General features: G+C 39.7%; 1 protein-coding gene across 6 annotated transcripts in view; it reads right to left on the bottom strand.

Annotated features, from left to right (window-relative positions):
* Positions 1-12,369, bottom strand: part of LOC132407438 (DENN domain-containing protein 1A-like) — a 606,259-nt gene that overhangs the window by 400,586 nt on the left and 193,304 nt on the right. The gene's annotated exons all lie outside the window — the stretch shown is intronic.

Below are 12,369 nucleotides of genomic sequence, written 5' to 3'. Positions count from 1 at the left end.
TCTCCTGTCAGTGGCAACGGTTCCACTGGGCTTAGTATCTAAGCCATATGTGAAGATCAGGAGCTGGACTTGGTTGTCACGGGGCTACTTGAGATACATGTCATTAAGAGCATTTAATAGGTAGTGGGAGCTTATCCCCGGCTATGACAACCTTAAGGGACCGACCGTCATCAAGGACACCATAAATCAGAGCTGCAAAGACTTAGGAATCTTCATTCAGAATACAACTTGTGGGTTGAATTGGTGATAAAGAAGGCAAATACAATGTTAGCATTCATTTTGGAAGTATGAAAACACAAAAGCGAAGATGAGCTGAGGCTTTATAAGGCACTGGTCAGCCTGCACTTGGAGTATCGTAAGTCGCTTTGTGCCCCTTATCTAAGAAAAGATGAGCTGGCACAGGAGAGGGTCCAGAAGAGATTCAGGAGAAAGATCCCAAGAATGAAATGGTTAACATGTGAGGAGTGTTTGATGGCTCTTGGCCTGTAATTACAAGAGTTTAGAAGAATGGGGGGGGGGGGAGATCTCATTGAAAGCTATCAAATATTTACAGACTGGACGTGGAGAGGATGTCTCCTTCAGACAGATGGTAGGGAATCTTTGGAATTCATTGACATAGATGGTCATGGAGGCCAAGTTATTGGGCATATTTATTTTGAACTTTATTGAACAAACACATATCTACAATAAAGCACTGGCAATCAGTCCACAGTTCATTACACAATGGTAAATACCTATATTAACAATACTGAGGTAGAAGAGTGTAGAAGCAAGAGAAAAAATAAACAAAGAGCACATACATACAATTACATACAAACACAAACTTACATGTGATCTACATCACCCCTCAATGTAGATTTCCATCTATTTTAAATAAAACCACAGTCCTCAGTAAATGAACTCAAGCCCTACATTTTACCAGGCCCCTGTATGGGCCTCTCACTGTGCCAGGGGTACACTTAAACAGAGCTCCATCTTTTCAAGTAAGAGCCCATTGAGTATATTTAAAGCAGAGGTTAGAACATAGAACTGTAGAGCACAAAACTCAAGGGACTGAGCTACAGGGAGGGGTTGGAGAGGCTAGAAGTTTATTCCTTGAATCGTAAGAGAATACGGGATTTCTTTTGCCAGAAGGCGGTGAATCTGTGGAATTCATTATCACGGATGGCTGTGGAGTCCAAGTCATTGGGTATATTTAAAGTGGAGGCTGATAGGTTTTTGATTAGTCAGGGTGTTACGAAGAGAAGGCAGGAAAATGATGCTGAGAGAGGAAATAAAATAGCCATGATAGAACAGTAGAGCAGACTCAATGGGCCAAATGGCCTGATACTTCTCCTATATCTTATGCTCATGTAGAACCAATCTGAATTAATCATCTTAATAAAATAAAAAGGGTTACATTTTTTACATGTTAACTCAGTTAATTTGAGTTTTTAAATATCACTGTTCCCAATTAATATTTGCCAACATTATATATCACAGGTAATGCAAATTGACTGATGTTGATGTCTGACATTACTCTTCTGTGGCCAGATATTAGCACAGTCTTTGCCTGTGTAACCACAGGAGTGATGAAAGCACAGCTTGACAGATTCTTTCAGTATTTCCATTGGATGCTTCACCATCCATTTATTTCATCTTTGGTCTCAGCCATTATTTTATGTTGTTGTCTGAGAAAAAAGAAACCTAGACTGTGAAGTTCTCCCAGTCTGTTAAAATATGTTTCGTTCTGACCAATTCAGTTCTGGTACATTTTGTAACACTTGCATCTCTCCTTGATCATCCATCACTCAAAAATTCCACCACCCACACAATGCCTGCTGCAGAACTAAAACAACTTCCACTGATATTAATCTTTAATATGGAAACAACCTTCCAGCAGATATATGTAACGACCAATACTGGGCCAAAGGAGAACATATTAGTGAGGGGCACACCACAATTTGAGTGGAGGGGGTGGTTTTAAGGGTATTCTTCAAGGGAATAGGCAGTGAACAGATGAATGGTAAAGGGAAAGGTGCACAAAAGACTAATCGGAGGAATGAAAATTTGAGGAGGATGGTGACAAATATCTGTTGCATTGGAGAAGCATATAGGGTGTTTGGGTTCACATCTACAGAGCCCTCAAAGTTGCCTCGAGTTAATAGAGTGGTTAAGGAGGAGAATGGTGCATTGGCCTTTGTTAGTTGAGAGTTTGAATTCAAGAGCCATGAGGCAATATTGCAGCTCCATAAAACTCTGGTTAGACCACACTTGCAGTATTGTGTTCAGTTCTGGTTACCTCATTAAAGGAAGGATGTGAAAGCTTAGAGAGATTGCAGAGGAGATTTACCAGGATATTGCTTGGATTTGACTGCGTATCTTATGAGGCTAGGATGATCTAGGGTCAACCTATTTTGGAGGAAGGGGGAATGAGAGGTGACTTGATAGAGCTGTACAAGAGCAAGAGGACAGCCAGTGACTTTATCCCAGAGCAGAAATGGCTATGAAAGGTGGCATAAATTTAAGTTGTTGGGAGGAAAGTATATGGGGTGATGGTCAGAGGTAGGTTTTTATACACAGGGGATGGTACATTCAAGGAATCCTCTACCAGGGGTGATGGTAGAGGCAGAGGCATTAGCTAGGCACACAGATGAAAGAGAAGAGTGAGAAGGAAGAATTAGATTGATCTTGGAGTAGATTAAAAGACTAGCACAACATCATGGTTGAAGGGCCTGTACTGTGCTGTAAGCTTCTATGTTCTAATGTAAGAGGTACAAATATGAGGATAAAAATGTTAAATTGAAGGTGTGAGGGGATTGGGAAGTTAAGGTCGCAGCTGGCTCAGTTCGGGAGTTCATTTTGGGGGATGGGGAAGAGTTCTGGCTCCTGGAAAATGGTCAGTTGTTGATTGATTTTGTTGTGCAGTGATATTGTGATCTTATCGTGATGATGTATTTCTGGACATTTGTGATTGTGAAGTAGGGTGTGAGATCTTGTGTTTTAGTTTTAGTGTAATTGTTCAGGCTTGTGGTAACAGTGCCCCCCTACACATTCCAAAGAATGGACTATCCCTTTTCTCCTAGAGTAAGGAAATCCTTACGTAAAGATTCATTTTGGTGAGGTGAAGGGAGCTAGTGGGTATTACTTCAGACTGATATTTTGGAGTTGTAGTCCTAAAGGTCTGATAGTAGATATCTACAATTTCTTTTTTGTCATTTTGGCTATTTTGCCATTTTTTGCGCTGTGAATATTTTTGCACCTTAAAAAAAGTTTCCCACCTCTGGCACCCTTGCTCTGAATGCCATTGAGGCTTACTGTCTGATTTTACAGTTCACACCTTTGTAAGGCCACGAAACCCTCACCAAAACCCAATGGTGTGACAGCCAGAATTTATTCACCACTTAATAAAATTATTGCTTAATTAAATGCTCACTTCTATTTAAATGTGCAAGTCTAACTTCATCTGGGGAGTTTATTGAATATATATTATATGGATATAACCATTTTTTATGGCCTAATGGAAATTCTAGGTGAGATATGCACTCAGCAGCCACTTTATTAGTTACTTCTTGTATCTCATAATGTGGCCACTGTGCATTTGAGGTATTCTGCTGCTGTAGCCCATCTACTTCAAGGTTCAGTGTGCTGTGCATTCAGAGATGCTCTTCTGCACTCCACTATTGTAACACATGGTTATTTGAGTTACTATCACCTTCTGGCCATTATCCTCTGACCTCTCCCATTAACAAGCTGTTCTGGCACGCAGAACTGCCCCTCACTGGATGTTTTTTTGTTTTCTGCACTATTCTCTGTAAACTCTTTTGCCATTAACACAGATAACCAAAAAGGCAGAATACTGTAACATGTAAATTGTATATTAAATATTGACATTGCCAGCAGGGGTTGGGCTGTTTACTATTCTATACTATCGGACCTTTAAAGCATTACACTTCTTTAAATATACAAAATACTGAAGATTAACTCATTTTGAACAGTCAGATTTGTTACATATTTAGGCTGCATGCAGAGTTAAAATCTGAAACCAAATATCTTTACCGTCACCTATAGCAGATTTTGTGAAATTCACCAAATGAAAACTCGTAGAGATTGTGAAATGAAAGGCACTTTATAACTGTGCAGATAAGATTAACATTTTTTTGGAGAAGTGAAGAAAGTAATTTTAAACTAATATCTGGTAGAGTTGGGATGAATCGCACAAAACAATAATTTTCCCCAATGTGATCTTACCGTGATGATGGGGAATTACGGGGCTGGTGGGGGGAGAAATTATTTCTGGCTGACCTGCTGTCACACTGGCACTCAAAGTTAGCTTTGTTTCTGATTTTAGTTACTGATGAGCGTTTTTTTTAATAACTGGGGAGAAGTATAAAGATTGTAATTGTGATTGTTTTCTTACAACTATCATCAGGCAGGGTGTACAGGAGCCTTACATCACACACCACCATGTTCAGGAAAAGTTATTCAAAGTTCAAAGTAAATTTATTATCAAAGTCTATATATGCCATCATATACAACAGTGAGATTCATTTTCTTGCAGGCATTCACAATAAATACAAAGACACAATCAAATCAATAACAAACTGCACACAAGACAACCAATGTGCAAAATACAACAAAGGGTGCAAAAACAAAAAAAGAACAAAATAATAATAAAAAAGCAATAAATATTAAGAACATGAGTTGAAGAGTCCTTGAAAATTAGTCCATAGGTTGTGGGAACAGTTCAGTGTCGGGGTGAGTATAATTGAGTGGTTATCTCCACTGGTTCAGGAGCCTGATGGTTGAGGGGTGATAACTGTTTCTGAACCTGGTGGTATGGGACCTGAGGCTCTGTACGTTCTTCCTGATGGCAACAGTGAGAAGAGAGTATGGCCTGGTAGGGGTCCTTGATGATGGATGCTGCTTCCGTGTGACACCGCTCCGTATAGATATGCTCAATGGGTTATTACTATCAACCACGAGGCTCTTGAAACTGTTGGATAAATTCACTCAGCTCAACTCTGGACTGATTCCACAAGCCACAGACTCATTTTCAAGGACCCTACAATCCATGCTGTCAGTATAAATTTTTTGTTTGAACAATTCATCTTGTACATTCACAACACGCTGGAGCGGGTTGTGTGTGTTGCTTTGACCACAGCATCTGCAGTGTATTTTGTGTCTTGTACATTGGTTGTTCATCTTTCACTGATTCTGTTACGTTTGTTATTCTATAGATCTGTTGAGTATGCTCACAACAAAATGAATCTCAGGATTGTATATGGTGACATACATGTACTTTGATAATAAAATTTACTTTGAATGTTGTTAGTATTCAGTTATGCATAGAATTTAATAAATACTATTGTATTTCTTTTCTCCTGTAAATGCCTGCAAAAATGAATCTCGAGGTAATATATGGCAAGATATTCATATTTTGATAATAAATTTATTTTGACTTTACCTTTCTTTTTTAATCTTTTTTCCAGCCCATTTTTTTATTCTTTATATAACAATGAATTACATTCACTGGCTGGAGGAATGGTACCTTATATTCCGTCGGGGTAGCCTCCAACCTGATGGCATGAATATCGACTTCTCAAACTTCCGGTATATACCCTTCCCCCTCACCATACCCCATTCCCATTTCCCTTTCTCACCTTATCTCCTTGCCTGCTCATCATCTCCCTCTGGTGCTTCTCCTCATCCCTTTTTTTACTGGTCTTCTGTCCTCTCCTATCAGATTCCCCCTTCTCCAGCCCTTTATCTCTTTCGCCTATTGACGTCCCAGCTCTTTACATCACCCCCTATCCCTCCCAATTTCACCTCTCACCTACTACCTTGTATTTCTTCCTCACCTCCCTCCACCTTCTTACTCTGACTTCTCATTTTTTTTCCTCCAGTTCTGATGAAGGGTCTTGGCCTGAAATGTTGACTGTTCACTCTTTTCCATAGATGCTGCCTGGCCTGCTGAGTTCTCCAGCATTCTGTGTGTGTTGCTTGGACTTCCAGCATCCGCAGATTTTCTCTTGTTAATGAATTACATCTTGTATTTTACACACCTTGGTTTACATCTTATATGCCTCAGAAAGGATTTTGTAATCTCTTTGGTTAAGGATGTATATTCTTTTCTTTCATTGTTTACACAGTTCTCAGGTCTGCTGCTTAGACGGCAATATATTCTGGTATGCTAAGTACCAAAGGTTCCAGTGTGAAAAGTCCTCAGACACTCCGTGGGGAATTGAATGTGCCAAGAATTACTCCCATTTCTTTGCTAGTGACCACAAAATGCAAGGCAACATGTTGAAATTTACTGTTAAAAAGGCAATTGAATTAAAGAATTGCTGAATGAAACTGTAACCGCAATCTAAAACAATTACTATTTAGCAGCACCCTTGAGAAGATGGAATGGAGATGCTTCATTACGGAAGTAACAAATTATGCAAAGAATTACCTAAAAACTCAGAGCATGTAGGAGATTAAGCAATAAATAGCACAGTGGAAAACACAGCTATTTAAGGCTTGATAAATAAATGAAATATAGTGTAATTCATGGCAAAGAACAGCAGAATCAGAATATACATATATATATTTCAGTAAGCAGTGCAAAAAGAGAGCAAAAACGAATAAAAATATTGAGGTAGTATCCATGGGTTCACTGTCTGTTCAGAAATCTGATGGTGGAGGGGAAGAAGCTGTTCCTAAAACATTGAGTGTGTGTTTTCAGGCTTCTGTACCTCCTCCCAATGAAACAAGGGCAAAACAAGGGTGATGGGGTCCTTAATGAAGGATACTGCCTTTTTGAGGCATCGTCTTTTGAAGATGTCCTCGATGCTGGGGAGTCTAGTGCCCACTATTTTGTTAATTAAGTCACTGTTTTGTTAATAAAGGCTTTAGAGACTGAGATCAAAGGTCAAGTTTGAGTTTAAGTTAGCACCATCTTGAAGAAATTGAACAGTGACATTGAATTCTGCAAATGGGACAAAAGAATAAAAATATCACCGACTCTTTAATAGACAACCTGCAATTGCTTACCCTCAAATTATTATTGATTTAAAGTGGTGCAGTAAAAATTGAGTACAGCGGCTCCACAGAATATGTCAATGATTGTCATGTGGAGATAAAATAACCTTCTAATAATATAAATGACTTAAAACCAGAAGATACTGGTACACTGTCCACCAATTAAAATTTTTATAATATACATTTTGCATATTGCAACAGGTCACACATCCATCTTTAGTTGTGTTCCATTAGGATATTTTTATTTTTATATTTATTATGCAATTTTATTATGTTCTTTATGCTTATTGTGTTTTTATGCTGCATTGAATCCAGAGTAACAATCATTTTGTTCTCCTTTACAATCGTGTACTGAAGAATGGCAATAAATAATCTCGAATGTGTGTAGTGAGAAAAAGTTCCGATCCTTTTTGAGCCCACAACCTATGGATTCAATGTAATATTTACCACTTTTCAAGAAAAGTTACCCCTCCCAACATGTCAGGCTGATCAGCACCTCAACCAATTAACCCACCCTATTTCATTAATTTACCAATTAACCCACCCCCACAGCCCCACCATGCAACTTTGGCCAGCTGGTGATGTAGTGGCACCCACACCGGACTTGATGGCAAGTGGTCCTGGGTTCGAATTCAGCCAGCACCTTGCACACTTGAGCATCGAGCAAGCAACACGACAAAAATGATAAAGAAATGACAAGGTTGCCACCCAATGTGCCACAAGGTGCGGAAAGAAGAACAAAACCAGCAACTACACTACTTTACAAATTAACCCAATCCGCCATCACTACTTTATTTCCTATCAGAGTCATCTTTTGTACAGATACCCAGAGTCACTTAATGGATATACAATCAAACTATGTATAATCTATAATCTTATGTATTTATATTTATTGCTTTTCTTGTGTTTCTAATGCTTATTGTGTTTTTTCATGCTGCATCAGGTCTAGAGTAACAAGTATTTCATTCTCTTTTACACTTGTACACTGAATAATGACAATCTTCAATCCTGTGTTGTGGTTTCTCCACTATTTATTTCTAAATAAAATCAAAGATTTAAACATCCACATTTTAAGTACAACTTTGGGATCTGTTATCACATCTATCATGGCCCTGGACAATTCGAAGCACTTCACAGCCAATAAAATGCAGTTGACGAGTGAACACTTGCAATTTTAGAGAAAACAGGGTCCAGCAAAAAACATTGAGATAATACTGTCATAGAGCAACTCGTTCCACCCTCTGAGTGAAGATGCTCCTCCTTCATGTTCCCCTTAAACATTTCACCTTTCAATCTTAACATAAGAAATAGGAACAGGAGTAGGCCAACTGGCCCATCAAGCCTGCTCCATCATTCAATGCGATGTCATCCAATCATGGACTCATCTCCACCTACCTGCCTTTTCCCCAGATCCCTTAATTCCACCACTATGCAAAAATCTATCCAATCTTGTCTTACATTTATTTACTGAGGTAGCCTCCACTGCTTCATTGGGCAGAGAATTCCACAGATTCACCACTCTCTGGGAAAAGCAGTTCCTTCTCATCTCCATCCTAAATCTACTCCCACATCCAGTTCTAGTCTCATCTATCAATGGAAACAGCTTTCCTGCCTCTCTTATCTATCCCTTTCATAATTTTATATGTTTCCATAAGATCCCTCTCATTTTTCTGAATTCCAGCGAGTACAGTCCCAGGCAACTCAATCTCTCCTCATAGTCAAACGCCCTCATCTCTGGAATCAACCTGGTGAACCTCCTCTGCACTGCCTCCAAAGTTAGTATATCCTTCCTCAAGTAAGGAGACCAGAATTACAGCAGTTCTTTAAGTGCGGCCTCACCAGTACCCTGTACAGTTGTAGCATAACCTCCCTGCTCTTAAATTCAATCCCTCTAGCAATGAAGACCAACATCCCATTTGCCTTCTTGACAGCCTGCTGCACCTGCAAACCAACCTTTTGTGATTCATGCACAAGCCCTCCCAAGTCCCTCTGCACATCTGCATGCTGCAATATTTTTACCATTTAAATAATCATCTACACTTTCATTTTTCCTTCCAAAGTGGATGACCTCACATTTACCAACATTGTACTCCATCTGCCAGATCCTTGCCCACTCACTCCAAGCACACCTTTCCCTTGCCTCCACCACTGTCTGCTTTTCGCAGGGATCGCTCCCTACACGACTCCCTCGTCCATTTATCCCTCTCACTCTCCTGGCACTTATCCTCACAAGCAGAACAAGTGCTACATCTGCCCCTACACTTCCTCCCTCACTACCATTGAGGGCTCTAAACAGTCCTTCCAGGTGAGGTGACACTTCACATGTGAGTCTTTTGGGGTCATATACTGTGTTCAGTGATCCCGGCGTGGCCTCCTGTACAATGGTGAGACCCAATGCAGATTGGGAGACTGCTTCACCAAGAGTCCACGCTCGGTCCACTAGAAAGAGTGGGATTTCCCAGTGACCACCCATTTTAATTCCACTAATAGTCTTTCTCACAACTGAAACACAAACAAAAATAAATGCAACTCTTAAGAGCTGCTGCACTAACAGAAACTGTACATCAGGCACAATACACACATTTATGCAGCTTCCCTTACAATCCAGAATATAAACTGAACTCTGTTTGAAAACAACTAGTTTCATTCTCCTTGGACCAAAGATCCAGGGAAATCGGGTGACAGTGGTTAGCAAAATGCTACTACAGTGCCAGCAAACCAGATTCAATTCCCACCACTGAGTGTAAGGAATCTGTACGCTCTCACTGAGACCATTGTGTCTACGGAGGGAATAATAAGACGTGTAAAGTTATCTAAATTTTGACTCACTTTATTTCTACAATAAAGTTGTGAGTCAAAATTGATAGATTTAAAATTAATCAGAATCTGGTTTATTATCACTGGCATGTGAAGTGAAATTTGTTAACTTAGCAGCAGCAGTTCAATACAATACATAATCTAGAAGAGGAAAAAATAATAAATAAAATAAAAATAATAATAAAAAACAGGTAAATCAATTATAGTATACGTATATTGAATAGACTTTTTAAAACATGAAAAAAATAGAAGTACTATATATTTAAAAAAGTGAGGTAGTGTCCAAGGATTCAACGTCCATTTATGAATCGGATGGCAGAGGGGAAGAAGCTGTTCCTGAATCACTGAGTACGTGCCTTCAGGCTTCTGTACCTCCTACCTGATGGTAACAATGAGAAAAGTGCACGACCTGGGTGGTGGAAGTCCTTAATAATGGACGCTGCCTCTCTGAGACACCAAGATGTCCTGGGTACTTTGTAGTGCTAGTGCCCAAGATGGAGCTGACTAGATTTACAACTTTCTGCAGCTTCTTTCAGTCCTGTGCAGTAGCCCCACCATACCAGACAGTGCAGAATGCTTTCCACAGTACAACTATATAAGCTTTTGATTGTATTTGTTGACATGCCAAATCTCTTCACATTCCTAATGAAATATAGCCATCAAATTCTAAATTTGTGTATATTTACAAAATACAATTAAGTTGATCAGTAAAACTATTGAAAATCTTTTCTTTGTACTTTTGTCAGTTAAATAAAGGTTCACGTGAATTAACATATCACAGATTTTTGTTTTTATTGCATTTTGGAAAATATCCCAACTTTTCTGGAAATGGGGTTTATAGTTACAAAATGTAACGAGTGATGTGCTACTTGACTTGATATATAAGATGACTTGGGTGAAGGCACCGATAGAATGCAAAACACATCATAAATAAGCTGCAAAGGGATTAAAAGTAGCATAATACAAAAATGGTGCATATAATTTGGAAAACAAATGATATATAAATACTTATCGGCGGGGGACTGAATACAAAACTAAGAACCTAGTACAGCACAGTACAGGTCCTTCGGCCCACGATGTTGTGCCAACCTTTTATTCTACTCTAAGATCAATCTAACCCTTCCCTCCTACATAGCCCTCTATATTTCTATCATCCATGAGTCTATCTAGGAGTCTCTTAAATGTCCCTAATGTATCTGCCTCTGGTAGGGTGTTCCATATATTCACCACTCTCTAAACCCTTACTTCTGACATCTCCCTACACTCTCCTCCAATCACATTAAAATTATGTACCCTTGTATTAGCCATTTCCACTCTGGGGAAAATGTCTCTGGCTATCCACTCGTTCTATGCCTCTTATCATCCTCCTTCGCCCGATCTTAAAATTATAGCACCCCCCCCCCCACCCCCACCACCCACAGAAGCTATACTTCAGTGATACAAGACATAGGTAAGACCACAGTTGGAATACCGCGCACAACATCGTGCATATTCAAAGATGGGTACGAACCCATCTGAGGATTTCACTGAACCAATACCGGGTATGAAGAAGCTGCTTTATGGGGAGAGGCTGGGATGGGCTAGGCTTATATCACTGGAGTTTAGGAGAGAAGGAAAGCAATTGATTGCAACATACAAGATCCTGACAGGCTAGGTGTGAAGAGAATGCTTCCTCCTGAGGGAAACCTAGAACCCAGGGGTCACCGATTCAAAGAATGAGGTCAGCCATTTAAGACAGAGGTGAGGCATTATTTTCTCCTCAGAGGACTGAAGTCTTTGGAACCTTCTTCCTCCAAGGGGAAGCGGGGGCAGGGTCTTTGAATATTTTTAAAACATAGGTAGATAGATACTTGATAAGCAGGGGGTGAAAGGTTACTGTGAGGGTCGATCTTACAATCAGATCAGCCAAGTTATTATGGGGTTGCCAAAACAAGCAGAGGGTCTAAGCAAGCAGGGTCTTAAATTTACTTATTTAGAGATACAGAATGCAACAGGCCCTTCCAGCAACCCAACTATTAAACCCTCGCCTAATCAATTTTCAATAATCAATTAACCTACTAACTGGTTCATCCTTGAAACATGGGAGGAAACCAGAGCACCCAGAGAAACACCACATGCTTACTGGAAAGACATACAAACCTCTTAGAGATGACACTGCAGTTGAACTCCGTACCGAGCTGTAACAGCCTTATGTTAACCACTACGCCTAACTCCTTCTCCTAACTGGCTTGTTCACCTGAGTTTCAGCTTGACTTGTCATCTCAATGCATTCCACTTTCTCTCTTCTGTTTTTAAAAAATAATACTTACTTTTCTAAGCAACACACACAAAATGCTGGAGGAACTCAGAATGCCGGGCAGCATCTATGGAAAAAAAATACAGTCAACATTTCAAAACATACTGCTTTTCCATAGATGCTGCCTGGCCTACTGAGTTCCTCCAGCATTTTGTGTGTATTGCTCGGATTTCCAGCATCTGCAAATTTTCCCTTGTTTGTGACTTACTTTTCTAATTCTCTTTTCCCTTCTCTCAAATAATTTAACTCTG

This window comes from Hypanus sabinus, chromosome 18, assembly GCF_030144855.1.
Source record: "Hypanus sabinus isolate sHypSab1 chromosome 18, sHypSab1.hap1, whole genome shotgun sequence".
Classification (NCBI taxonomy): Eukaryota; Metazoa; Chordata; class Chondrichthyes; order Myliobatiformes; family Dasyatidae; genus Hypanus; species Hypanus sabinus.
The sequence above is the reverse complement of the archived record's forward strand: the minus strand, read 5'-3'. Positions and strand labels throughout refer to the sequence as shown.